This window comes from Sciurus vulgaris, assembly GCF_902686455.1.
Source record: "Sciurus vulgaris genome assembly, chromosome: 4".
Classification (NCBI taxonomy): domain Eukaryota; kingdom Metazoa; phylum Chordata; class Mammalia; order Rodentia; family Sciuridae; genus Sciurus; species Sciurus vulgaris.
Window position 1 is genome coordinate 101,253,466 of NC_136464.1, and position 25,963 is coordinate 101,279,428.

A 25,963-nucleotide genomic window follows, 5' to 3' on the forward strand; every position below is an offset into this window, starting at 1 on the left:
TGACTCCCAAAGCACAAGAAATAAATGGAGGAATCAATAATTGGGATAGATTCAAACTAAAAAACTTTTTCTCAGTAAAGGAAACGATCAACAATGTGAACAGAGAGTTTACAGAGTGGGAGAAAATATTTTCCACACGCACTTCAGGTAGAGCACTAATCTCCAGAATCTATAAAGAACTCAAAAAGCTTTACACCAAGAATACAAATAACCCAATCAATAAATGGGATAAGGAAATGAGCAGACACTCACAGAAGATCTATAAGCAATCACAGATATATAAAAAAATGTTCAATATCTCAAGTAATAAGAGAAATGCAAATCAAAACTATTCTAAGATTTCATCTCATCCCAATTAGAATGGCGATTATCAAGAACACAAGCAACAATAGGTGTTGGCAAGGATGTGGGGAAAAAGGTACACTCATACATTGCTGGTGGGGCTGCAAATTAGTGAAGCTGCTCAGGAAAGCAGTATGGAGATTCCTCAGAAAGATTGGAATGGACCCACCATTTGACCCAGCTATCCCACTCCTTGGCCTATACCCAAAGGACTTAAAATCAGCATATTACAGTGAGGCAGCAACATCAATTTTATAGCAGCTCAATTCACAATAGCTAGATTGTTGAAATAACCTAGATGCCTTCAATAGATGAATGGATAAAGTTTCTTAACTATGGTATATATACACAGTGAAATATTATTCAGTCATAAAGGAGAATAAAATTATAGCATTTGCAGGTAAATGGATGGAGTTAGAGAATAGCATGCTAAGAGAAATAAGCCAATCTCCCAAAACCAAAGACTGATTACTTTGATAAGTGGCTTACGATACATATCTGGGAGGGAGAGCAAGAATGGAGGAAGGCTGGATTGTATAGAGGGAAATGAGGGGTGGGGAGGGTACAGGGGGAAGGAAAGATAGTAGAATGAGAAAAACATCATTACCCTATGTATATGTATGATTACAGAAATGGTGAGACTCTACTTCATATACAACCAGAGATATGAAAGTTGTACCCCGATTGTGAACAATGAATCAAAATAATAAAAACAATAAAGTAAAATGAAACCCTAAAAAACAAAATAAAAGATCTGCTACTTATAAGCATCTCAAAAAATATTTACAGTATGATCAAGTGGGATTTATCCTGAGTATTCAAGCATTTGTCTAAGAAAATAAAATTTAATAGAAAAATGAAAATAATTCACAAGATCATCTTAATTAATGCATAGATAGAATTGAATGAAGTCTAATAATCTTTCATGATTTAGAAAAATCAGTCAGAAAACTAGGAAGAAATGGGGTATACTCAATCTGATAGAGTACTTTTACATAAAACTTAAAACAAATATACTCTAATTAAAGACTGAAAATATTCCAAGATCAGAAAGAAAAAAGAAGATAAGAACATCACTTTTGCATCTATTACTGAAAGTGTTACTTATAGTAACTAGGCAAGAAAAAAAAAGAAAGAAAGAAAGAAAGAAAGAAAAGAAAGGCTTTCCAAATTGGAAAGGAAGACAAAAACTACATTTATTCACAGATAATTCTGTATATAGAAAGTTCCAAACAGGAAAGAAATAAACATGACTAGGTCTAATAAAAGTTGGGTTGTTTTTCTAAAAGTTAAACATAGAACTACCTTAAAACCCACCAATTTCACAACTAAGTATATACTCAAATAATTGAATACATACACTTAAATAATTATTTGTACATTAATGTTTACAACTTCACTATTCATAATAGCTAAATTGAGGAAAATATACAAATGCCCACCAGTAAATTAATGGTTAAGAAAATTATGAAATATGCAATGGAATATTATTTAGTAATAAGAAAGAATGAAGAACTTATACATGATACTACATGAACAAAATAGAAAATATACTAAATCTGAAAAGGCAAACACAAGATGTCATGTATTTTATGATTCTATCTATATGAAATATTCAGAATAGGTAAAGCCATAGAACTGAAAGTAGATTGGTGGTTCCCAGGGAGAAGGAGGATTAGGGACTAGCTGCTTAATAGGCAGGAAATTTTATGTTGGGTGTGAAGAATATGTTTTGGAACTATATAGATAATATTTAGTAATAGGTAGTATTTGTAAAACACTGTAAATGTACTACATGTAACTGAAATGTTCACTTTAAAATGGTTAATTGTACACTAATTTTACCTCATTAAAATTAATTAAAAAATGTATGTGCTCTGGAAGAGTAAAGAATATGATTGAACAGTATTCTTTCAATAGATTTGCCATGGATGGAAGCAGAAAGGCAAATATAATTAAAGGAAGGCATATCAGCCCAAGAAAGGATTGTTTTGACAAGAATGGATAGTCTCAGATGTAATAATATTTTCAAGGGATGAAAGTCCACTAAGTACAATAGCTAATGTCCATGAAATTTTTAATGTGTCCCAATTGCTGCACCAAGCAGAAGGCAAGACAGTGTAATGGCTGAGAGCATAGATAGAGGGTCCAGACTGCCCGGGTTAGAATCCCAGGTCCACCACTTATTGGCTACCTTCCTCATCTGGGACTATTGTGAAGGGAATTCATTACATATGAAGTCTTGAGAGTAATGCCTATTACTTATTGTCCTACACATATTTTACATTGAGTGCTTTTTATACCATTTTCTCATTAATTCTCAGAAGAAAACTTATAAAGAAATTATTAGGATTATCCCCATTTTATAGGTTAGGTTTAAAGAGTTTGCCTGGATATCTCTATGCCTGATGCTGGAGACTCAGGGACCATATCCTTAAGTTCTGGTCTTGATTCGGTCTCTTGTTTTTCACATTTTAATTTCCTTTTTCTTTTTCTACATTAGCACTTACCACAGTCATAATTATATATTTCCACAACCAAAATAACTTGGTTTCCATGCTATAACACTGATCTCTTGCAGTCCTAAATGTTATAATATGCAAAGGAGATTTCCAATTCTAAAAGAAGTAAGACCTATTATATTGTCATGTATAGAGAAAAGAAAGGTAGAATAAATTTCCCATTGCAACTAGGTTAAATGAAGGGATAATGACTTAGCAGAATTGATTACAGCAGAGACAATAAATATAATGAGTCTCAGTATGACCTAGACTAATTAGGTACTGAAGCAATGTCTGAAAGTGCTGCAAACTCCCAATAGTCACTGCATGTCTTAGTCCATTTTCTGTCACCGTAACTGAATACCTAAGACTAATTTATAACGAAGATAAGTTTATTCAGTTTATAGTTCCAAAGGTTGGGAGTTCAAAAATGGGCACCTATATATGTTGAGGTCCTTCTTACTAGCAAAATTCTGTAGAAAACCAAGGTGGTTCAGGGCATCACATGCCAAGACAGTCTCTCCACTCTATCTTCTTATAAAGCCACAGTTCAATTGGATTACGATCCTACCCTCATGACCTCATGTAAGTTTAATTTCTTCCCAAAGGTCTTACCTTCGAACACTGTATATGCATTTAGTTTAAGTTTCCGCCCTCTTAATACCTCACAGTAGGAATTAAATTTCAACATGAGTTTTGGTGGAGATATTCAGACTAAAGTATTTTGCCCAGATCTCCCAAACTTATGTGCTTTTCACATACAAAACATGTAAATTCCGTTCCAATAGTCTAATTCCAGCATCAACTCAGATACCCAGAGTCTCATCTGAGACTCAAAAGAAAACTCCTTCTAGTGGTGAGCCTGTAAAATTAAAAGAAGCTATCTACCTTGGAATAGGCATAGGGTATACATTACCTGATGAAAACCTCCCAGTGGCAATATGGACCCAAGAAATAAAGCTCCTACTAAGCCAGCCTGATGAAAACACAGCACACACTTTTGGACAGGAGACACTGAACCAGACAGAGGAGGGAAGGAGAGTCATAGGACAGAAATTCTGTGGCAATAGAAACATTATGTATCATAATCAATATCATTATGTATCATAATCATATCATTTTCAATTTTCCAACAATCTCAATGCTCAAAATTTCATGTAACTTCTTCTTATTACACATTCATTTTCTGGTCTATTCATTGACCTCACAGATTCAGTTTGAGGAATTTCTTCATGAATTTTGAGAAGATTAGGGTCCTTACAAGTTAGGGTGAACCAGTTGTTCATGTCAACAAACATTTTTTTGAGAAACTATTGTTCCTGCCACACACAAAGGATACATGGATGAAAAAGAAAGATCCTCCGTCCTTGAGGAATTTACAGATTAAGTTTCAAATTGTTCTGAATGTTTTCAAAATAACACTACATCCTATAGTGATAGTGATTGATTACCAGGTCCTGAAAATGCAGTATTTGTCTTCTTCCTCTCCCATTTGTGGAAATGGCTCAACCAGGATGTCCTTGAGTTCCTTGAGGAAGAGAAACCTACGGAATCCTGAAAGAATTTGAAAGAGCATGACAGCTTGGGGAAAGCTCTATGAGTTCTCTCTTCCTGGACCGTGCTAGAGGGAGATGAAGGCCCTGGCACCTGAGCTTATTCAAGTACAGTACTAACTGAAGGAAAAGGAGTTTCTTTCAGAACTTGAAGTCTCCCAGTCTCACATTTATGCTTAGTTTCATTATCTCTATCTGTCTTTGGGTCATTAAGTCAATGATAAATTCCCATGACTCAGCAAAACTTACTAAACTTACTAAAAATCTCTTTGGACATATTCCTTTTAACCCAAATTTTCTATTACACTTGCCATTATAGTAGATAAAAGCATACGTAATTTTCTTTGGTGCATTGTAATTTTTGCAAAATAGTGGGATTTGTTGTCATATATTTATGCATGCACATAGCACCTCCCCTTTTAATTTAATTGTATAATTGCTTGTCTTTAAATTTTATGTACTATGTACATCTTGATTATTTAAATTTACAAAGATAACTACAGGGTATTGAATAACCCACATCTTTTGGCAGGTAGTTTATTCAGGGTGTTCTGAAAAAAAAAAAAAAAAAAAAAAGATGAGTAAGATAAGATGGGAAAGAATAAGAGAGAAATGAACCAGAAAGCTGAATTTATTTTTCTTAATTCAGTTTAACTGGTCTTCTGCTGCTGCATAGTAGGTTTTTGTTTTTAAATTTGAAGTACATAAACTTAAGGGATAAGGTTATATAGTTAGACACATTTTGAAATGAAAAACTATTTTCATGGTAAACACATTTTAGCAAGGCAAACATTCTAATTTGATTGTTAGAAATTATTAGTAAAAAATAGCACATATAGCTTTTTTCCACAAGTTAGAGGGAGACATCATCCTTTCTATGCAGATGGGCTGCATGCTAATCATTTGTCTAGCCTGCTGGCTCTGTGCTAACAGGTAGCTGCTTCTACTACCCTGGGGAGTGTTTGCATGTTGACTCCATTCATTCCCACTTCCTCAGATCTCTACGTTAGCATTCCATTTCTATTTCAAGCCGTTCCTTTCCTAGAGGAAGCACTTAAACCGTTCACTGGTCTGGTAAATGATTCATTTATGTCTTGAGTTCTGCTGCCTTCAATTTCCTCTCTTGTCCTCTCCCACTTGCTATACTTAACTTCTCTGGAAATATGTGCCCCAATATTGAAGCCCTGGAGCAGAATCTTCCAGCTCCCCCTATTTTCATTATCAGAGTTTATTGAAGAAAGAGGTTTTTTCACAGGCATCAGAGGGTGAAAGGAAATGTAGGCACCACTTTCTTTATCTGAGAACAGCTGAGTGTGGCAACTCCTCTTTAACAGAAATTTTCTTTCATTTTCCCCCTGTCAGACTAAACTCCGATGTCCACTATTATCATTTATCAATGTTATTCACTCATTCCATTCAAGTCTCACTGCAAGGCAGTTAGTAAACACTGCCTCCCCCATTGCCTATAATTTTTAATTGGTTCAAATACTTTTCTGTTTTTCAAAGCAGCTTAAATTACAAAAATCACATTCAGAAGATTATTAAAATATTTTATATAAGTTATTGAGGGTACTAATGGAAAAACCTTAAACCTCTTGTGAAGATGATTCACTATTGATATAGATGTAGTTATTTGGGAATCTCACTTGCAGTTCATTTTAATAATTGTGTTGTGCTGAGGCTGTGCCACACAATTAAGAGAACACTTAAATAGAGCAGTTATATAGCAATCCTGGTTCCTTTAATTGAAATGAAGGAATTGGGCATTTGCTACTCAGCTTCTTTCATGTTCTACTTCGAAGGAACTTGTCTTGAGAATATGATCCACTGTATGTCTATCTTCTGTCTTACTTAGGTAGCTGTCCACCCACATATAAGAACTAGCAAAGGTGGGTGGACAATTCTATTCAATTCTGGAGTTTAGTTAGCGTGCTTCTTTGGCTTTCACCCTGAGCTATATGTTCTGACTTAGCTGCCATACAATTCTCCTTCTATATAATGGAGGTGGGGGTGGGAGAAGAATGGAGAAACTTCAGATTACATAGAGGGAAATGAAAGGGTGGAGGGGCAGGGGTATGAAAGATGGTGGGATGAGACAGACATCATTACCCTATGCACGTATATGATTACACGAATGGTATGAATCTACGTGGTGCACAACCATAGAAACGAAAAGTTGTACCCCATTTGTGTACAATGAAACAAAATGCAAAATGCAGTCTGTAAAAATAAAAAAATAATAATAAAAAAATAAATTCATTACTTAGGTCAGGAAAAGGATTGCTTTCAGAGGGCCTCTTATTATATTAGGGATCTCTTAGGTTAGGGCTGTCTCCAAAAGACCCTTATTTTTACCAAGGAAAAAAATAAACTCTCTAGCTGTATATATTTTTAGTTGATTAAAATATTCAACAATTTGGAGGTCATGCAGCTGAGCAATATGTTGTTATTCTCCCACTAGCATTGTCGATGACCACTCTGACCTGAAGGGCTAAACTGGTCTATGAAAAGTTGCATTTCACTATCTTGTCTGGCAAGAATTGCCTTTCCATTGCCTTTCCCTGTTCTCCAGGGGATAGTTACCTTTCAGTCTCTTCCCCTATTCTCAAATGAAGGACATTTTTGTACATAATGATTAAATGCAGGCTTAGACATTCCTGGAAAAAGAACTCTAATTACGGAACCCTAAGACTTTCTACTCTGTAACTTTCCTTTAGATTTATAGAACCCAGAACTTCCAGTGACCTACAGATAACAGCTACCTGTGTATCAAAAAGCAGCACCCACCTATCTGATATGCCTCCTCCAACATTCCTATTAAAGCCTTGCTTGTACCTGCAACTCTTAAGCAAGACGGTCTTTGTTGGTGATATTCTCCATATCTTTTTGTTGCTAATTTTCCAAATAAATCTCCTGTTTATCTGAACATCTTGATCTTGAGTCAATGGTCTTTTTGAGCAGAAAGCAACAAAAGTGGGTTCACTAACACTTGAAAATTCTTCTCTGACCCGCTATGTTTTGCTCAGGTGGGGAAAATTAAGGCTGTTTAGTTCTTACTCACCTGTGGCATTGAGATAAACATGCATGACAAATGGGTATCTTTCCCTCAATAGTAATGGCAATGAAATAGTCTCTAGTGGATTCACCAATTCAACAATATTCTTGAGGCAACCTCTGTAATCCAGGCACAATTCAGAGAATTAGGCTTTGGGGAAAAGTTGTAAATGAGAGAGATTCAAGCTGTTTTATGATGGGAATGTAGATATTAAGTAATCATTTCTATTAAGACAAATGCTATACAAAAATGTATCTGGCCTGAATTTAAAAAATCTTTACCTATGTAGGATAGTGTAAGAAAAATTCAGCGATAAGGAAAGTATAGCATATGCAAATATCTGGACTAAACACTTAAAATGATTGCTAGCCATATTTGGCTATTTATATGAACTAAAAATGAATAAAATTCAGTTTTGAAGTTTTATCTTTCATGTGCTTAATAGCCACATATGACTAATGTTTATCATATTAGACACCACAGATACACAATATTTCCATAATCACAGAAAGTTCAATTAGACAACTCTAGGTCTTATAAAAATCAGGTCCAAGAGCTGAATTCCATTACATGACATCATTTTTGCCACTCCATCCCAAGTTCTGAGAAGTCAGTCTTCAAAGTTTTGTTTTTTCTGGTTTATTCTTAGACATTGTTAGTGAATATTTATACTATTTGAAACCGCCTCATATCCAGTAATCTGTATCTATACACTTTTTAAATTTTGGAGTTGACCATTTTAGGTGTTTGAAAAATGTATTATAAAATTATGGTTTGATTCTATGAATTTAATGATTCTATGAATTTATTTCAAGTTAAATAAGATATTTATTTAATTACTCAACAAATATTTATTGACTCACTCTATATTCCAGGCACTATTTTGGTGGTAAGGTCACAAAATAAGCAAAAGGATCAATACTACTATTTTTGAAGAGCTTACATTTTAAAAGAGGGAGACAATCACTAAATAAAATCAATATAGCTCATATGATAAACTAATATGAAAAACAATGAAGTAGCACTAAGGAATGAAGAATAGAAGGATAAATGTTTAAATGCTATTCTGTTATGTTTTTATTGATGAACTAAACCCTTTATTATTACAAAATGTTCCAGTTTATCTCAGGTAAAACTCTTATGATGGAATCTGCTTTATTTAGAGTTAATACATGCACTTCAGCCTTTATTTTATATTTATTCTAAACTTCCAACATGTATATTCATATTTATAGTGTCTTTCTTGTAGCTAGCATATGGCGAGGTCTTATTTAGTCTTTCTAAAGACTTACAATCTCTTGTAATTGACACATTTGTTCCATTTACATTAACATAATTATTTATGTAGTTTAAGATTGCCACTTGCTATTTGTTTCCTGTTTGTCCTATGTGCATTTTGTTCACTTACCTCTAATTGTTCTCTATTTTGGATTAAGTAGTTTTGGTATTCTTTTTTTATTCATGCTTATTGTTTTATTAGTTATACCAGTTTAATTTTTTAGTGATTGCTCTAGGATTTATAATATCTTTAAATTATCATTGTCTATTTTCACATAATATTAACCATCATATATAATACATGAACTTACAATAATCTTTCCCCCCCTGCCTTCTTTGTGTTGCTGCCATTATCATACATTTTTTCTCCTACATATGGAATAAATTTTATCTGTGGAATTACTGTATTTGCTTCAATAGTTATCTTTTATAAGATTTTTAGGTAAGGAAAAGTTTTTGTTATTATTTCTATTTGCCATTTCTGGCATTTTGTTGTTTAGATATGAGTTTTTTTTTTTTTTTTTTTTTGTTTTTTTTTTTCTTTAGGGGTGAGTTACCAGGCATTGAACCCAGGGGCACTCAACACTGAGCCACATCCCCAGCCCTATTTTGTATTTTATTAGAGACAGGGGCTCACTGAGTTGCTTAGTGCCTTGCTGTTGCTTTGGCTGGCTTTGAACTCACAATCCTTCTGCCTCAGCTTCCTGAGCCTCTGGGCTTACAGGCATGAGCCACCATGCCACCTAGATATGAATCTTCTTTAACATTTCCTGCAATACTAGTTCTCTGGATCAAAATTATCTCAGAGTTTTCTATCACAAAATGGTTTTTACATTACTTACAGTTTGGAAGACAGAGGACTTTAGAATGACAATTTTTTTTATTTTAATAACTTGAAGATACAACAATTGTCCTTTGGTTTTCCAGTGCTTCTGAGGAGAAGGCAATAGTTGTTCTTTGATATGTAGTATGTCTTCTGTACTTTCAGAAAAAAGATTTTTAAATTGTCTTTAAGAAGTTTCATTATGATATTTCTTGTTTTATTTGTATTTTATAAAATCACTTGGGAGAATTGTTGATATCTTATTTTTGGATTTGTTGATTTATGTATTTTAAATCATACTTCAAAGGTTTTGGGCAAATTCTTATAAATACTCCAACCTACAACCCGATATCTCTAATATCTCTGTTTTCCTCCTCCTGAACTGAAAGTGCATGGATTAGATTTCCTGATACAGGTCCTTGGTCGGGGGAGGGAGGCTATCTATTGTGTCATTGTGATGTATTAGCATTATTAAATACTTTCCTTACTTTCTGGTTTAACAAATATTCTAGGGTAATCTGACACTTTCCTTTCATAGCCTTGATATACCTATTTGAAATATGACTGAAAATAATAATAAGTCACTGTACATAAAACTGTGGGTTCTTAGAGTGAGAGGTTGGAGTTGACAATATAATTTTGGAAATTGCTAATGTAGAGACAACTGTAAAAAAGTTGTGCAACATGGATGACATCACTGTGTCTTAGAATATGGATAGAAAGGGGAGTCCAAGCTAGAAATCTGGGACTCTCCATTTAGAGATGATCTAAAAAGCCACGATATGTTTTAGTCCATTTAAAAGAGGATATGATTTGGTCTTATATTCTTATTATTAACCAAATTTTCAAAACAGCAAACCAGGGCTGGAGTAGAAATTTTCCTTTTTTATAATCTGACCTAGTGAGAAAACAAATTTTGTTATAAACGTATATACACTTGCTTTATAATACCCTGTAAACTTTCTGTAACTCATTAATTTTTAAAGGTTTGTGTGTGTCTGTGTATTTCTACAGTATATATAAATATATATGAACATGTTATCTCTTCATAGTTGTACTTCATATATTTACTTCTTTCTTCTGATCTGGAATAAATAATTTTAATTATACAAGGGATTGGATTTTTGCCAATTTTTTTCTTGCATCTGTTGAAACGATAATGTGTTCCTCCTTTTATTTATTTAGAGTATTATATTTATAGATTTTCTTTTGTTGAAACCATCCTTGCATACATGGAAAAATCTCACCTTCTTATGGTATATAATACATATTGTATCTTTTTGGACTCACTTTATTAGAATTTTTTGGAGGTTTTTCTTTGTGTGTGTGTAAGTTCTTAAGTGCATTGGTCTATGGTGTGTGTGTGTGTGTGGTGTGTGTTGTTGTCTGATTTGTGTATCAGGGCAATACTGTTCTTAATTAGTCATGAAAGTTACTCTTCTTCTATTTTGAAAATAAGACTTTAAGGAAGGGTTGATGTTAGTTGTACTCGCTTTCTAGAGTTACCATAATTCAGATATGAATCTCTTATATTTTCTCTACTTTGAGTCCTTAAACTTTTTAGATTTGCAGGTTAATGTTTTAACAAAACTGAGAAATTTGGAGACATTATTTCACTAAATTATTCTTACCCCTCCTTTTATCTCCTGAGACCCCTATTATTCATATGTTGATAAAACTTGATGGTATGTGACAAATTTTGGGAACTCTGTTCTAATTTTGTCTTGTCTTCAGGGTGGATAATTTAACTGACCAAGCTACAAGTTTATAGTTTTTGGCCAACTCCAATCTAGCTATTGAATCTCTAGTGTGTGTGGTGTGTGGTGTGTGTGTGGTGTGTGTGTGTTTGTGTGTGTTCTCGATTCTTAATGAATAGGGAAAAATATCCATGACAGTTACAATCTTCGGTTCTATAACTGGTCATTGTGGCCATAAGTTGGTCTTTAATGACTATCTTCTTCGACTTCCTATGTCTGTATCCCCTCTACCTTCAGCAAGCACCTCAGCAGGTCTTGGCTCTTTACCTGGAAGTATGACACTTTATTCCTGAGTGTCTGAAACATTTGTTGTCTTGCCTCGATTGTGTTTGTTGTAGTTTCCCCATTGACCTTAATACAGGACAGGGTATGCCAGAGATGTCCTAAGGGATCTCCTGCACTCCAGGAGTATGCTTCCCTTACCTCCATTGTGGAGTAACAGGTCCCATGTCCCCTTGATAATCTGGATTAATCATCGCTGCCAGCACTGTACCATCCCTTCTTAGCCTGCTGACTCAGAGACCTGAGGAGTCCCTAGTGGCCAGGGGAAAGTCTTAACTTCCGTTTAATGAAATCATTGTTATATCTCCTGGTAGTAACATTCTTCCTTCTGGAACTAAGACTTCTAGGCCTGCAGAACATAAGGTTGCAAGAACAGGAAACAAAAACTTTCCTAGTGGATCCCTAGGGGTAATAATGAGTGGTACCATTCCTGTCTCCACCCCTTGATTCCTGGGCCCATGAATTCTAGCAATAGGAGATACAGTTCCATAGAGTGGATGCTGATTCAGAGTAGAGACACAACCTTCTGAAGACCTTGCTCTAGTCCTTAAAGGTATTGCCATGTAGTTGACACTACAACAGGATCTTCAAAAGTTTATTCCATTGTTCTATCAAACCAGTTGCTTCAGAATGGTGGGGGAACATGGTAAGACCAGTGAATCCCATGAGTATGAGCCCAATGCTTTGCTTCTTTGGTGTGAAGTGAATTGCTTGGTCCAAAGCAATGCTGTGTGGAATACATGACAATGGATAAGGCATTTTATAAGTTCATGGATGGTAGTTTTGGCTGAAGCACCTCGTGTAGGGAAGGCAAATCCATATACAGAATAAGTGTCTATTCCAGTAAGGACAAACCACTGCCCTTTCCATGATAGAAGTGGTCCAATATAATCAACCTGCTGCCAGGTTGCTTGCTGATCTCCCCTGGGAATAATGCCATATCGGGGGCTTAGCAAAGATCTCTGCTACTGGCAAGTGGGCACTCAGTCATAACTGTGCCAAATCAGCCTTGGTGAATGGAAGTCTGTGCTGCTGAGTTCCATGCATACCAGCCCTCCCTGCCACCATGACCACTTTGTGCATGAGCCCATTGGGCAATAACAGGGGTGGCTGGGAAAGATGTTGACCTGCTACCCACAGAGTGCATCTATCCTATTTACCTGATTAATTAAGATCCTCCTCTGCTGAGGTCACCGTTTGTGGGGGCATTTACATGAGACAACAAATATCTTCACATCTTTTGGTCCAGGTAAAGGGAGTATCATCCACATACCTCTTCCCTGACTGAATGTCTTTGCCACCAATTTTCCAATGAGTTCGTTCCAGTCCCCTGACCAGCTGAACCAATACCATTGACTACAGCTCATTAGTCTCTCATGCGTGCACAGTCATGCATCTGGCCATTTTTCCTTGCCAGGCAAAATGCACAACCAGAAGCACCGCCCAAAGTTTCTGCCCATTGTGAACCATTTCCTTTCACCACTGTGTTCCAGAAAGGGCAGCAGAGCTATAGCTATCCCCTTCCAGGTTGGTGCCTGCATATCATGCAGAACATCCATAACCAGTTCCTAGAACTTTCTCTTCCTCTGTTAGGTGATCAGAAGGTATACCCCACGAAGCCATCGGTTCATGCTACAGGGACAGAAGGTCCTGCAGCTGTAGAGTAGGAACCATGGGCATTTGGGTGCACTATCCTCATGCAACCTACTTGTGTCGTCAGGTCCTGCCTGTGCCCAAAATTATGTATATACCACTTCCACTTGATGATGGAGTACTGTTGCACCACGTCCAACTTTATGGCTTGGTGGGGTCAGATAACACCAAGTTCATGATGAGAAGCTCAGGTAATAGCAATCTGGTGGCCCATGGTTAAGGTGTTGAGGTTTGCCCTCTAAGCCCAAGAGCTGTTTCTCAAAGGGAGAGTAGTTGCCTAAAGATCATTGCAGGAAGTTACACCAAAAATCCCATTGGCCTTCTCTTTGATTCACCTATGGGTCTGCCAAAGGTGTAGACATCATTCCTATCCACCACTGACACTCTGAGTACCAGTTGGATCTGCGGGTCATCTGGCGCAATTGGCAGAGCAGCCTGCACAGCAGGCCTGGGAACCTGTTGCAGAGTCTTTTCCTGTTCTGGACCCACTTGAAACAAAGAAACTTTTCTAGTCACCTTGTAGATGGATGGAAACAACACACTCAAATGAGAATGTGGTACCTCCAAAATTTAAATTGACCCCAAAGGTATTGAGTTTCTTTCTTATTTGTCGGAGGGGGCCAGAGGAAACACTTATCATTTACCTTAGAAGAAATATTTCAGCAGGCCCCACACCACTGGACTCCTAGAAACTTTGCTGAAGTTTAAAAGTCCCTGAATTTTAGTGGGATTTATTTTCCATCTTCTATAAGCAATGCTCTACTAGGCAAGTTGAAGTGTTTGCTACCTTCTGCTCAGTTGGTCCAATCAACGATATTTACCTATATATTGGACCAGTGTTAATACCTTGTGGAAGAGGAGATGTTCAAGATTCATATCTCTGTGAACTAGCTTGTGACACAGTGCCTGGAGAGTATGACATAAACCTGCAGAAAAGAAATAGTGAAGATATATTGCTGACCATGCCCAGCTGAAGCCTATTGTTTCTAGTGGTCCTCATGTATCAGGATGGAGATAAAAAAGCAATTTAGCAAACAGTAGTCACATAGCAGGTACCAGGAGATGTAGTTAATCTGTTCAAGCCAACAAAAAAAAAAAAAAAAAAAAAAAAAGACCAAAGGAGAAACCACATCTGGTAAGCAGATGCAATTGAATCACCACCTGATTAGCTTACAATAATCAACTGTCATTCTCCAGACCCAGATGTCTTCTGCACAGGCCAAATAGAGACTAAATGGGTATGTTTTGGGAATCACCACCCCTGCCTGCATCCTTCAAGTCTTGATGGTTGTCCTAATCTGTGCAATCCCTCCGGAATGTAGTATTGCTTTTGATTCACTATTTTCCTAAGTATAGGCAATTCCAGAGGCTTCCATTTGTTCCTTTCCCACCACAACAGATCTCACTCCACAGGGTTAGGGAACCAGTGTGGGAGTTTTGCCAAGTGCTAAGTGTAATCTATCCCAATCTAGACATTCTAGAACTCGGACAATAACCACAGGATGAGTTTTGAGGGCCCAACGGACCCACTGTAAGTGGACCTTGGCCAAAACTCCATTGATCACCTGACCTCCATTGGCCCTTACTTTTACTGGAGGGCCACCAGGAATCAATGTCATTTCAGAGCCTGTGTCTAGTAGTCCCCCAAAATTGCCTTTTCCCAATGCACAGCTACCCTAGTAATAGGCCTTAGATTCCTTTGGGAAAGGATGGGAGAAAGAATAACAGTAAAGATTTTTGGTTCTATACCAGGGTCCTCCCTCAAGGTGACCTAGCCTCAACTTCATTCAAGGGGTTCTGGATCAGTAAATTGACTCAAATCCAGGAAGTGGTTGAGGGACTGTGATTCTCTGCTCTTGTGATCTAGGGCAGACTCTTGTACATTTGCCCTGGAATTTTTCTTTTATATAAGTTGAGTAAGAACTTGGTGGGTTTCCCATCTATTTAGCTTCCATGATTAATTAGCCAACCGGAGATCTACACGAGTCAGAACATTGTGTCCATTTCTTCCCCTTTGCTACCCATTATGGAAACTATGACCACCCTGTCTTTGGTGATTGAGGGCTGCCGCTTGGCCTCTTTCTCCCAGAAATCCAATCATTCCCATTGTATTTAAGTCTTTCAATTGACAGACTGCACTTCCCACAGTAAGTTCTGGCATACAAGGAAGAGCAATGACGGCGCTCTTCAAGGATGCTGGTGCAGCACTTACACGTTTGTTTCTTATAGTTTTGGTGAAGCACGTTTCTCTGGACCCTGACAAGCATGGAGGAGAAGGTTGTACATGACAGATCCACTCCAGCATTTCAATCTTTCTGAGCCTCTGAATTCCCTCATCAACAGTAAGCCAAGGGATGTCGGGGATTTTCAGCTCATTTATAGTACGCCATCTTTGGACCCATACTTCATCCAACCAGCCAAACAAACAATACCTTTTTAAACACTGCAAGCTATTACATTAAGTCTAGAATCTCTGCTTAATGGGCCAATATCAATAAATTCAGCCTGATCTAAGTTTATGTTCCTTCCACCATTATCCAACACCCTTGAAATCCATTCCCACACATGTTCCCCAGACCTCTGCTTGCATGAACTAGAACACTCAAGAAGTTCCTTCTGAGTGTAGTGTACCTGCTTGTGGGTCACACTCTGTACCTCACCACTAGGGACCTGCTTATATTTGGTTCTAGTTATAGGCCTGGAGGCAAAAGTGGGTGGTGAGGGTGGGTTCTGAGTAGTATCAACATTTTCATGCTGCATAACTGAATCACAGAAAGCTTTTACTGTTTCCATAAGCAAAGCAGAATTAGTTCTCTCCAGGGAGGGTGGAGAAGCCAATACCACAGGGGTGGGGTAGGGATGCCTCAGTTGTGGCTAAGGGTGGGGACTCAACAACTTCTGGCAAAATGAACTCATCGGAATACGGGAGTTCAACATCCCCAGCCCCTTCAGGCTCCTCTCCTACATCGCCATCCCAACTTGCAGGATCCCATTCTTTTCCAAGCAGTGTATTCGCTTTAACCACAGACACCTTCCGAGGCTGAGAGTTAAACTTTTTCTTAATTCAGTCAATTGCAGGATGAGGGTTTATGTTTTTTTTCAGCAACCTCAGCCCTATCGCTACAAGAGAGAGGAGTCTTCTTCAGTTTTCAGATCAGTTACGTGCATCTGCAGCTGAGAAACTGAATTTCTGAGCTCATCATTCTCCTTTGCTACTTTGTCCAGTGAAGCCAGAATCAACCAACCAACCATCATATTTCTTAGTTTTCCAGAGTTGTTCAAAGGTATCATGTACAGAGTCACTAAATGCCTTGTTTTTTATAAGTGGCGAATTGAATGCATCTTCTTTATGGATTTCTTTAAACAGTTCACACCATGAATTATCAGTGCTCTTCATAGTATCAGTAGGAGAGACTTCAGTAACTTCGGGTCTAACCAATTTAAACAGCCAACTCCAAAACCCACAAAACCAACTAAGGAAATTCATCCTCACAATTCTGTTTCTTCAGAGCCACTCCTGGTACCAATTTCTGTATTAGTCAGGGTTCTCTAGAGGAACGGAATCAACAAGAAGTATGATTTTAAACAGGGGATTTATTAGATTGGCTTACACGAACAGAATCTGGACAGTTCACGATGCCCATTTGCAAGCTGGAGAGCTGGAAGAACCAGTAGCTTCACAGTCCAAGAGGAGAAAGCCCCAGAACAAGAGGGATTAAGAGTGCTACCCTGGTCTGAAACCAAGGCTTCTGGAAACTCCCTGCAGAATAACTGGCGGAGTCTGCTTTGAAAGACTGAAGAGCAAGGATCTGATATCCTCAGACGATTGAAGTGGCAATCAAGAACCTGTTCAAGAAGAGTCGAGCTTGTATCTGCATCTGTTGTCTTCTTCTTCCAACTTTTATTCCATCCAAGCCACCATCCTATTGGACAGTGCTGCCCACACTTAGGAAGGGGCTCCACTTCAGTCCACTATCCCACGTTCCAATCATTCCTAGACATGCCCTCATTGACACAGTCAGAAGCCTCTTAATCATTGGGATCTCTTAATCCAATCAAATTGACAATTCAAATTAACCATTACATGTATCTTGTATAGATTTCTTTCCTGGAGCTTTTCCTTCATTTTTTCATCATCTTCATCATCATCTTCTTCATCATCATCAGCAGCAGCAGCAGCAAGTTTTACTTTTTTCTGGGGAACCTTGCTATCACCTCCAGGGGAGGTTCAGATGGCTTTCCAGATACACTTAAGAGTTTTATATCCTCCTCCTCTTCATCTTCTGACTCTGCATCTTCCTCCACAGTCACTAAGTGCTACCCACTAATATGCACAGACTCAGAACCACCTTTAACCTTAAGACAACAAGTGGTGTCATTTCAAAGCCCCCAAGGGAAACCGTTGGCTGTACAGACATTTTCAATGTTGCCAGCATTACTTTAATTGGACTGACTTCATAATTCATTGCCTCTGTTTCAACAATGTGCAATTCATCCTTTGCACCAGCCCTTGAACTGACCCTTCTTAACAAGAGCTGGTGCTCATTTTCATCATTATCCACCTTAAAGTGATAATCTTTGTTAGCCTTTAGTGCACAACCAAAAAGACAGTCTGGGCCCTCAGGGGGCTCATGTCCATATCCATCCTTCACTTTGGTGGGGAAGAAGGCAGGATGGAAAATAGGCCACTGAGCTAAAGAGACTGCAGGAAAGAATCATTACAGGGCCATTTATAAAATTTCTAATAAGTCCTTTTCTGTAAGTTCTCTCTCCTTGTTAATTTTATCTATTTCATGATACAAAAATGTTTCTTTTGCTTTCATGTACTTATTTAGACATGTCTTTCTTGAGTTTTTTGAACACATTAAAATTGTTGATTTAAATTCTTCCTAATACATTCAATACGTGGTTTCCTCAGAGAAAATATTGACTACTTCTCACCATCTGTTTACAGACCATACCTTGTTGTTTCTTTATATTGTGTAATTTTTTTTACAGATGTTATGGGGCGCAACTTAAGAACAGACCGATCACCACTGAGAAGTTTAAATTTGAGAGTCTTTATTAGCTGGCCAGCAGACTGTCTCACACAACGCCCCAAAAATGGCTACTGGAAAATCAGTCCTGACCATGGGGTTGCAGGAGTTTTTATACCATAAGTCAGTACATCAATCATAAGTGTCTATTGCTATGATTTAAAATTACAAACTAACACCATGAGATCTAAAATCATTAGCAGAAAGGGAAAGTGGGTCAAAATGACCTCTCAGGTACAAATTAAAGAATGTTTACTACATCTAGACAATCACTGTTGACATCACTGTTGACAGGGTACATTTTTTAGGAATAATAGACATCAAAAAGAGAATGATTTTTCATTATACAAGAATTGCCATTTTGTGTTGCCCAACATGTCATGCTAAGCATGATGATGTGATGATGTGGGATGTTGCCCCTGTGGAAACCAAAAGCAAGTTACATACATACACTATAAACATTCCCATTCCAAATGAGAGGAATAGGGACATAGAAAGAAAACAAAACCTAAACAGTCTGGCAGACGTTTCCTGTGGCTTCACCTCCAGTGCATGGTGATAAGATATCATTTCCAAAGGGCAGCTCCTTCCCTTTGGCTTTGATGGTTGTGCCGATGTGGCCTCTCTCTTAGCCTGGCTGTATCCATAGCCAAAAACTTTCCTTGATAGACAGTCTACATTATTGGCATCTCTTAATCTCATGAGTCTCCACTGCTGCTTTGGCTTCCTTCTTCTCAAATGCTGCCCAAAGGATTCCTAACCTGCCACACTTTGCCTGGTCTCCCATACCTTCCTTTGGAATCTTGGTGGAAGCCTCTATGACCCCTTAACTTCAGCATCTTGCATTTCTGTAGAACCAGCATCATGCAGATGATATCAAAGTCTGCTGCCACTGGAACAGTAGCTGGATCCCCTTGGACTGTGGCTACAGTGGCCTTTGAGTGCCACCAGTCAGTCATGGTGAAATGAACCCTGGGGAAGCAGTTTTCTAGTCAATTCTGTGTAATCAGGGTGCACCCAAGATCTCTCAAGTAATTTTTCAGTTTTATACCCTTGATTTGCAATGAGTATGGTCTTTCTAATTCTTGAGACAATATCTCCCCACAGATAAGGAGGGACTGTTGTATATAAATTCTTCATCGATATGACAAAATATATTTACAATAACTCTAGAAGTAGCATCATGGTTAACATAATTGTTCCCATCTTCAATGGTTCAACTCATAATTTTTTGACAATGATGGTATGTCCATAAAACCCTATGCATTTGGTAGAAACTGTAAATCAAATTTTGAATTTTGCACTTTTCGTAGGCTAGCAACATGTAGTTTTGTATTATTTCTTAATACTGGACAGTGGTAGCAAGTCACAGCTCCCAGTGAGCTCCTGGATCATAGTGAGAACCAACTGATACTCTACGGCGTATGGTGGTGCTAAATTATGATGTTCAGTAAGTTGGGTGTACTAAATGCATTTTATTTGCAGTACTGGGATTTAACCTAGGAGTGCTACCACTGAGCTACATCCCAACCCATTTTAATTTTATATTGAGGCAGGATCTTTCTAAGTTGATGAGGATGGCCTCAAACTTGTGATACTCCTACCTCAGCCTCCCAAGTCAATGGAATTACTTAGGAGGTGTGTGCCATTGTTTCCAGCTCTTAAATGCATTTTTGATTTACAGTATTTTCAAATTGCAATAGGTTTATTTGTAAACCTATTTAGGAGTTTGAGGAGTTTCTGTATTAAAGACAGTATTATGAAAGTAAGAAATAGAATCACAATGTTCGTCACTATTATGTACCATATTCACTATTATTCAAAATTTTAACAAATTTAACACATTTTTAAGCCACTGCAATCTGAAAAGAGAACAAAATTAAATAAGTTAAACTGGAAAAAGGGAAGGCACGATTTTATTTATTGGCATATTTTATTCAATAATATTTAGAAATAGTCTAGAGAACTAACTGAAATACTTGCATAACTAGGGGCATTTGAAATGTATGTGTGTATAGATTATATACATAATATATACAGCAAAAGAAAACCTGATTTGCCATATCACACTAAGATAAAATAGAGTAAATTTAATAAGAAAATTGCTGTAAAGTGTAAAACTTTATTTTTGGACTTCATATTATGTTTTATTGAACTCTTAGGAATTCTTACATCCTTTTCAATTACTATAGTTTTATATATTTTAATAGTAAGTAAACCTAGTCTTGCCTAAATATCCATTAATAAGAAGCTTGTTTCATCTATATTATATACTATGCTGCACCCATTAAAATCAATTTGAATTTTAAAACACTGATATAAAATTATTTCTTGCATATTTTTCAGTGAAATAAGCAAGGTAGAGAATGTTTTCAACCATTGTGCAAAAGTAAGCATAATATATATAATGTACATATATATAATATTTGTATCATGTATATATATATGTGTGTGTATATATATATGTTATATATATATACACACACATTTTTAGAATAAATAGAACATCTCTTACATGCTTTATGAAGTCCTGAGCTAGAAATGTAGTTCAGTGGTAGAGAATTTCCCTATCATTAGTCAAGTCCTGAGTTCCATCCCTAGCACCACAAAATAAACAAACAACAACAGTAACTCCAAAAAAACAAAAACACAAACAAATTGATAACACTGGTTTCCTCTGAAGTGGGGAAACCAGTAACTGGGAGACAGGAACAGAAAGGATATATTCTTTGTAAAATGTTATGTTCCTATTGATTTTTGAAGCAAACAGTTATTTCATTATTGTTCAAAAAGAAGTAAATATACATTTTGAAATATTATAGTTTATTTTTGAATACTCAGAGATGGCATTTAAATTTTTTGTGTTAAAAAACTTGCAATTCCATTATGCATATGTAATTGTTTTACTTCTTAATATTTTTTTCAGAGGAAATGATAATAAATTTTCTAAGCATTCAGACAATACTTTCTCTAGTACTCTATTACAATGTATTTTATGAAATTAAGCTTACTAAAGGTTATAATTAAATTTTACTAAGTATTATTGGAGTATAATATATTCTTTTAATTAATAAGATTAGAACTATCTTCATGATACATTATGTCCAGAAAAGAAAGTAAGCATCACAACAAATAAAACAATGGGTGGTTTTTGTTCCAGAACAGTTTCAAAATGCATGCTAAACTTTCCAATGTTGTGTGGTCTTCTTTGACCTATTCCTTAATTTAGAAGTAAATTTTAAATCTTGAAAAAAGTTTTTAAGTTTTAAAAGTGGGAATTTATTTCATCCTTTTCATTTACTTTCTGACTATTTTTCCTCTCTACCTGCCTCCTGCCCCCCAGCCCCACCCCCCGCTCTTTATAGTTCTTTGTGTTTCTTGATCATTTCAGTTTTACCTCCCATCCCCACAGAAAGGTAGGCTCGGGTGTGCAGGCTCGGGTGTGCAGGCTCGGGTGTGCAGAGCTCTTTTAAAGAAAAACAATATACAGTTACAAATATACAATCAGTACAAAAGTAAAAATTATTTTAGAGGGAGAGGAAGAAATAACACAAAAAATTACAAATTTTAAAAGCTGATAAAGGCCTAAAAATCATAAAATTCAGGTGAATAAGATTCATTAGTTGCCTAACACACCTTTGTCACATTTTTTTTTCCTCCTAATTTTTTGGACTGTGTTTTTTGCCTTGTCATGTATGATATTTTTTGGTGAAACCGGTTTCTAGAGAGAAAATAGATGAAAAAGAATCATTCAGCATTTCCCTCCCCCCAACATTATTAAAATAATTTGGAAAAGCTACCTTTAGTTTCCAACACATCACTAGTAACATTAGATTTTTAGGATCGTTGTTAGATTAGGGTAATCCTCTATCAAGTTTCTTTCATATAATAGGAGCCGCAAGACTTCAAGTCACATGGAATGCTCCTAAGCCATGACTGATCTTATGCACTCTTTGAACTGACAACACACATTCCCTCATGGAAGTGGTGTGTTATGAGTTCTCACTATATTTGTCAGTGTCAGCAAGAAATCTACATCTTCTCCCCAAGTGTTCATATAATTTACTCTCTTTATTAAGGGGCACGGTCCAAAAGGCTCTTTATTATTTCTTTTTGAAACCTGTCTCTTCCTCTAAATGAGTTACAGCCTTTGGTGTGATCTGAATTGTTTTTGTTGTTCCAACTTGCTTCCTGATGTCAGCATAACCTCTGATGATTTCATTGCTGCTCTCTGCTACTTGTGTTTGCATTTCGTTAATTAAAACTTCTCTCAGTTCTATGATAATAAATTTTGAAGTGACAAAAAGGTAGCAGAATGATCTTAAAAAGAAACACAACACTGTTCTGTTCATACACCCCCCCTGTGAAAGATCCTTTAATGACTTCCTGTTTTAATAAATATTTAACTGGAGCCACATGTCCCTGTACTACCTGGTTGACTTCCCCTCTCCAGCATCACCTCCCATCACCTCCTTCTGCTCCTCAGGTCTGCCCTATTTGTGGTACACTCTTTCCTCAGATCTTTTCATTTAAGACTGTTTCTCATCTCATCTGCCTGTTGAATGAAACTTCCCTGATCCCTCTTCCTAACGAAACCACCATTTCCAATCATTACTTCATTAAACACTTCATTTTCTTAGCTCTAATGGAAGGATTTATAAACATCTCTTTATTTACTTGCTCATTTGATCATGTGTTTATTTGGCTCTTTATTGTTTATCCCCCACAACTGGTCAGCTAGGTTTTTTGAGAACAGGCACCCTTTGGGTTGCTGTTTCTCTTCAGGGCCATAGCAGTGCCTGGAATAGGATAGGAAGCCAAGAACTAGTTATTGTGTAGAAGTGTAGGTTATAAAACTATTCTTTGGCAGGGTGTGGTGGCACACACCTGTAATCCCAGCAGCTCTGGAGGCTGAGGCAGGAGGATGTCGAGTTCAGAGTCAGCCTCAGCAACTTATTGAGGCCCTAAGCAACTCAGCAAGACCCTGTCTCTACATAAAATACAAAAAAGGGCTGGGGATGTGGTTCAGTGGTTAAGTACCCCTGGGCTCAATCCCTAGAACCAAACAAACAAACAAAAAGGGTTCTTTGGCCCAAGCAAGCTCAGATCATACTTTGCAGCCACCTTTAGTATTTTGACAGTTCAGAGACTTTTTAAATTTGATCAATTTATTTAACCACAGAAGTTTTTTTTTTAAATTTTGTTTTGTTTCTCTTTTAAAAAATATCTCCGACGAACATTGTGAAAATAATGGCACAGAGCTTCATAACGAGAGGATTTTTAACACTGAAGGAACTCCACTAGGTAGAAACCACCCAGAACAAATTGACATTGGAAAATGACTCCCTCATAGCTCTAGTTAGCTTATTCACCCATTCGACAAGCATTTCTTGAGTATTTACTAGGTACTAGACATGCTGTCATGCCTAGAGATACAGCGCTTGGTTCAATCCCTGCTGTTGTAGAGCTCAAGCACATATGATATGGGGTGACAAGTACCTTGCTCCATGGGAATAAGTTGGAGGAGCACTCAACGCAGTCCCAGAGGTCCAGGAAGACTTTCTGATAAAGTGTCACCTAAGCCGAGACCTGGAGACTAAATACACATTTAGTGGGTAAAGAACTTGGAAGGGTAACACAGGTATCAAAAGTAGCCTGTGTTCACTTGGTGCCACGTGAGATAGTAATCCCTAAAAGTACAAGTTCAGCAATTCAAAGCAACCTCAATATATTGACAGTCAGTTTGTAGGATGATATATAAGTAAAAAAAAAAACTTCTATGGTTAAGTAAATTGATCAAATTTAAAAAGTCTCTGAACTGTCAAAATACTAAAGGTGGCTGTAAAGTATGATCTGAGCTTGTTTAGGCCAAAGAATCCTTTTTGTTTGGTTGGTTGGTTCTAGGGATTGAGCCCAGGGGTACCTAACCACTGAACCACATCCCCAGCCCTTTTTTGTATTTTATGTAGAGACAGGGTCTTGCTGAGTTGCTTAGGGCCTCAATAAGTTGCTGAGGCTGACTCTGAACTCAACATCCTCCTGCCTCAGAACCCAGCTGTCTACAGCTGGCTTCAAGAAGCAGCAGGCACCCTGGAAGGATGGAGGATCCCAGTGTGTTTGAGCAGAGCGGTTAAGGAACAAGTGGTGAGAGGTGAGCACAGGGTGGTGACAATGCCAGGCCACACAGAAGGGACCTAAAATTATTGACTTATGTATCATCCTACAAACTGTCAATACATTGAGGTTGCTTCGAATTGCTAAATTTGTACTTTTAGGGATTACTATCTCATGTGGCACCAAGTGAACATAGAATTTTGTGAAATGGATTTTAAAAAAACCCAAGTTGAGGACCAGAAGAATCTTTCGGGAACATTGCTCGAGGGAGAAATACTTGCTCTTGTGTGTATTGTGATCAAGTGTTTATTTACTACTTACTAGCTACTCATCTTCTAGGGGTATCAGGAAAACCGGGCACAGAAGTGATGGCACTGACAGTCCTTCCTGATGGAGCAACCAGCCAGAGTAACTGTCTTGGGAAAAGGGAGCAGCCATTCCCAGCACAGTTAGGAATATCTTTTTGGCTGTTGAGTAATCCTAAGTGTCAAAATCATTTAATATTTCAGAGCTTGCAATGTAAAACAAGTGGTAAATGGAGGGGGAAAGTCCAAAAGGGGAAAAACAGTAGACGCTGCAGACTTGTTTCCACCAGTCAGTGGCCAATAACTGATGTCTAGACTGTGTCTCTTGCTCCCATCTGGAGAGTTCTCTTTCTGACATAATAAACAAATCAAAGAAAAACAATCATGGGTGGGAGAAACAGCAGGGTCTTCACATTTTGCTTCCCTTACGACTTCTTTGCCAACAGGAAGGCAACTAACTGTTCTAGCCGAGCCAATGAACACTTTATGGAAACCGCTCTAGGCGCAGACTATCCTACCCTCCTGACCAACCAAGTCATTCTTGAGTACTCAACACTTCTTAGCTTGGCCCAGACCCAGGACTCTCTTCTACCCTGAGAATTCACATGAAGAAGATTATATAAACTTTCTGTGACTACTATTTTTTTTTCTTCAGAACTTGAAACCAACGATATTTAAACATTCTATTATCTCTTGATGGTGATTACATGTGTGTAACTGATTCGAATTTTATATGAGGAAGAAAAATGCAGGTTTTCTTCAGGCGAAGGAGATAGTATAGAAAATGCTTGATTCTTGGGAAGCTCTTGCTATTAAAAAAAAAAAAAATGAAAGAAGAAGGTTGGGTTTGAAGGGAATGTCTGACTTCCTCCCCAGCCCTCAATAGTTCTTTACCTTTTGGTGAGACCACATCTTTTGATGTTTTATAGTGTCTGTTATTGCTCAATTCTTGCCCAAAATAAGAACAAGTCTCTTTGCTTCCCGAATTCTTCATAGCAGAAAGGGCACAGAGTAAATGCATTAGGAAGCAGAGAGAAACCTCATTCTTCAGACTGGTTAGGAATGGAGGCTTTCTGCATTTTCTGTTTGTTGTGTTATACCTCTCAGCCCCCATCCTCTGCATCTTTGGACAGTTGAAAAGAGAGAAGCAATTGGAGGTTTTGAGAAAAGTTTTAAGCTCACATGACAGACTTTGTATATGTGGTTGACCTTGGACCGTTGGAGTGCTGTTTCTACAAGGTCATGTGTTCTGCTGAGGACTTTA

General features: G+C 37.3%; 1 long non-coding RNA gene and 1 pseudogene across 2 annotated transcripts in view; both read right to left on the bottom strand.

Moving 5' to 3' along the window:
* Positions 1-25,963, bottom strand: part of LOC306660556 — a 1,243,860-nt gene that overhangs the window by 329,104 nt on the left and 888,793 nt on the right. The window lies entirely within an intron of this gene.
* Positions 16,589-17,889, bottom strand: LOC306659235 (nucleophosmin-like; annotated as a pseudogene). The gene has a single exon. The product of its transcript is annotated as a nucleophosmin-like (transcript).